Below are 4,442 nucleotides of genomic sequence, written 5' to 3'. Positions count from 1 at the left end.
GTGATATTTAAGTGCGTGGTGGTGACCATGCACATCAACTTGTCAAAATACATGTTCAACTCCAGTCAGATTGGCTTCTTGTCTTTGCCTCTATGAGTGTGCCAAATGGGTGGGATTACATGCGTGCACAAAATGAAATACATACTCTTGAATACCCTCACATGCAATCGACAACACTGCTCACACTATCTGCTCAATGTCAATAGCTGAATGGATCTATAACCTGTATGGGTGCAGTTTCATTAGTCTATGCATGTTGTGCCTCTTATTGTACCTATTCCTATTGCAACTCCTTCTCTCATATGTCAAGCTTGTGTTCTTCCTTCACGCAATCCTATGTTTGCCTCGTTGCCTCATAGACTTAGTCTCCAAAGCTGCTTTCATCACAAGTGGATCTTCTTGAACTTGAAACTTTGCTCCACCTCTACGCTGTCAACAAACTTCCTCTTCCATGTGTCTGATGTAGGTGTGCTACCTTCTATTGCTGCTAATGGTGCTACTCACTATGATGCTGCTGCCATTTCATCTTGATATCCTTATCCATGAACAACTTGATGTCTTCATAGATAGGCAAGTTCATAGACACTTGATCGACTGCATCCCAAGTTGTGCTTTGAACGATGTCATAGACTCTACTCTCATGGAATCCATTGTACCTATGCTGCTAAGAGGCAGACGAACACTTGTGATACCTATGTGACTATGTGTGAAGATTGTGCAATTTTCACCTGGAGGCTGGGAGACTGACTACCAAAACTATGCAAGGCACAGTCCAGTCTGGCCTGCTGAGGACTGAAACTCCGCAATATGAAATTTCAGTCAGAAGTGACATGCAACTACCAAACTGCATTGCGTAGTTTCTGGGGCCAGCAAGGCACTACCTCCCAGAATTGTGCAATGGAAGCATGGAGGTTAGTTCTGGGTTAGAATTGCACAATTTCTGGAGGGAAGGTAAAGCCTTCACTTCCGAAAATGTGTAATGCTAGCCAGGCAAGGCAAGGTCCGGGCTAAGGTAGCACATACTCGCCAATGGGGAACTGAAACATGAGAAGTCTGAATGCATGGTAATATTGAATGTAAACAAGAGTTAATCATAATGCATGCAAGAAGCAAGTGCAAGATTTGGAAAATGGGAACGCATGCATGTGTGTGAAGCGAGTTGCCGCAACGATGACTGTCGGCGGAAAAACAATGTCATGTATGCGACAACAGTGAAATGCGAATGAAAAATCAAACGGTGCTTTTACAAGCTAACATACATCAAAACGAAAATAGGCACTCATTGAAATCAAGCATACAACACTTACACAATCGGAAACACAAATAGCGACCAAAAACGCAATGTAAGATATGGAAAGCGGGCTTACCACAAAACAACTGAGCTGAATGTGCCGACGACTCCTAGATGTTAGGTGGGATGTCAGAGTTGCAAGGTCAATTTGAGGATGAGCTCTCTGGTGTCTGGTTGATGAGTTTTGATAAGATTAAGGTTATGATGCGCATGCCACAAATCAAGGAAAAGGTGACACTCGATGAGAGGTTTCTAAAATGAGCTTTGCATGTAACATCTAGCTACTAAAAATAGATCCCTAGATTTAAGGATGCCTTTTGCATGCGACCTTCTGCTATTTTGGGAAGAGCATCCCATGCATGCAAATTAGGATAGCTCAGTCCCAGAGGAGACTGGTCGACTTGAAGGCACATGTAGTAGTCTGCAAGCTTGGGAGATGGATTTGCGCAGTTTCTGAGTTGAGAAAAGTTGGCTGTTCGAGGGGAATCATGAAATTTCTAGGACAAATAGGTGATTGTCTCCCAATATTATGCAATTCCTGGGCCAAGCAGCTATTCTCGGATGAATTACGTAATTTTTCAAAGGAATATTGATAGGCAACATTGCATAATTCTTGAGCTTAGCAAGCTGGCTAGCTGATTTGCGCAATTTCTGAAGGGAAGGATGGTTCCCCTTTAGAATTACAAATTTTTTTAGGGAAGCTACTTGGCCAGCACATGGTCTAAGTCTAGAAAGAAAGCTTATGAGGGGAGTGAAACAAACTCACATGCACAGGTTGACAAGACACTGAGGAACAACTGAAGCCTATATGCTTGACTACGCAAGACATGTTACTGAGGATGGTTGGTACGGAGGCTCCAAAATGAAGTTGAGGCAAAATTTTGGAGGGTGTTTGTAGCTGATACAACACTTGGAAATTCACTGGTAGAACTCCAGCTCTCTGAATGGACCTTGTTCATGAAAAGCAAGTCTAACACTTCTGGAAGTATTGTTCATTTCTCTGTTCGTCTTGGTTTCCACACTTTCTTGATTGTAAGAGGTAGCATCTGCCAAGCTCTTGGTCGGTCGACACACATTCCAAGTCAAGTCAACACAGTTATTTGGATTGGGGATGATGGGTATATTGGTACACAAGCAGTATGGTCATCAGAGTTTTAATTTCATCTCTATTGTTTCTCCACTGCCAGTAGAACTGGACAGTACCCCGACGGAGTGATGCAGGAACACAAGCATCACTCCATTTCTAGCAAGCTTGGTCAGTACCCCGACGAAGTTACTTGCATCACCTCTCTTCATAAGAAGACTTTCTCTTCTTTCACCTTATTCATTTTTCAATTTTTTAAAAAATTGTCGCTTTTTCATTCTTTCATTTTTCATTATTGTGCATAGCACTTATTTATTTCAGAGGCGGAAGAGGGATCCCAACTTGTTGAGAGCATAAGAGGTTGTTCCTTCAGAGAAGTAGTTTATATATACCTTTGATGTTCTTGTTAAGGTTTTCCCCATCAGCTTACTCTACTTGACTGAGCTGACAAGGGTTAACCCAAAAACAACGAGCTAGAGTAGGTGACACTAGTTAGTGCACAAGGATTGTGTTTTCACCAAGGTTCACTTCGAACAATATGTACTTTCCATCGACATATCATCGGCTAGAGATAAAAAGTTCTTCATACAGAGGTAAGACAACAGATAACCAGCATTGATAACTGCACAAAACCTCTTGTACTTTACCCAAGTTGTTCCAATAGTCACAAATTGTTTCATGTAAAACTAGCATGCAAACATAAGCAAGTGAACAAACAAAAAATAAAGCAAAAGAAGAAGTAAATATGTAAGCAAAGCGAGTAAGAAAACAAGCAGGAAAACAAACAAACATGCAAAGCAAGTAAGCAAACATGCATAAAAGCAGACAAACCAAAAGGAAACACTACTCCTACTCCTAAGCTAATGGTGCATGGGTCTGCTCATGTGAAGTGATACTTCCAATGTAGCCATCGGTGCATTGGTCGACCCATGTTGGTGAAGGCATGGTTCGCAAACAACATAGTTGTGTGAACCAACAAACATCAAAGATATAACAATGAAGACAAACACACTCCGAACTTAAATTTTTCTAGAGAACATAAGTGAGTGCAAGTGCATGACATGCAATCCATGGATTTATCATGATGTTGTACAACACTGTGTGTAGCTACTAAGCATATGCATACTCTTGACTGTGACATGCAAGAAAACATGGGAAAGGTAGACCACTTGCTTTGCGTGAGTGTGCTTGTTGTGTAAGATTCATCCAATGCATGAGTGATGGGATCGTGTAGTTCGAGTGGAGGAAGTGAAATCCGAGTGTTGGATTTTGGTTCAACGGATATAGATGAGTGATGAGGAGCCTTGGGTGTTTGAACAATTTGCTGATCGGAAGTGAGACCAGCCTTAGGATAATGACGACTTGACATAACCATCAGCTCGAGCTGAAGTGCCTCGACAGTCTAGGGGGTTTCGACTTTGTCGAGAAATAGATCATCGTAGACTAGTGTCTTAGATAGATTAACAACAGTTGAATCAATGTCATGATTAGATGAAGAAGCAGAGAGATCATGACAATCAAGATAAAAAAATTCAAGATGTTTGTCAGCATCCTCATGGTTTGATGAATCACATAGAGGGGTAGATGAGAAGAAAGAATGTTCACCCTCTGTGTTTCCATAAAAAGCAGATAAAAAATCAAGTGGATTTTCAATGAATGATTGGTCCTCTCCATTTTTTGGATGATGGGTTGACATGTGGTGTGTCCTACGAATAATCAACAATGGGTGCATCCATGGGCAGAGATACACATGAAAAATTAGGGATGGCAGGACCATCAAGGATGTCATGAAAAAGTGGAGGAGGTACAGACAGATAGGGATGGTCCTCTGCTGCCGGTGGATGTTCAAGATCGTAGTCATACTCTTCATGAATGACTGTGCATGTTGGCTGTGCAGCACCAACTCCATCGATGGCTTGAACCTTGTTCACAACAAGTGTAGAGTCCAGAATGGAAGAACAAAATACAGTGTCATCCGAAGGATCATCCAAGTACGAAGATAGAGGTTGAGCTACAAAATACATGTGATAACCCAATGGATTCGCAACCAAGCTTGCACAAAAATCG

This window comes from Pinus tabuliformis, chromosome 3_2, assembly GCF_031772625.1.
Source record: "Pinus tabuliformis cultivar Carrire ecotype Pingquan chromosome 3_2, CPIR1, whole genome shotgun sequence".
NCBI lineage: Eukaryota > Viridiplantae > Streptophyta > Pinopsida > Pinales > Pinaceae > Pinus > Pinus tabuliformis.
The sequence above is the reverse complement of the archived record's forward strand: the minus strand, read 5'-3'. Positions refer to the sequence as shown.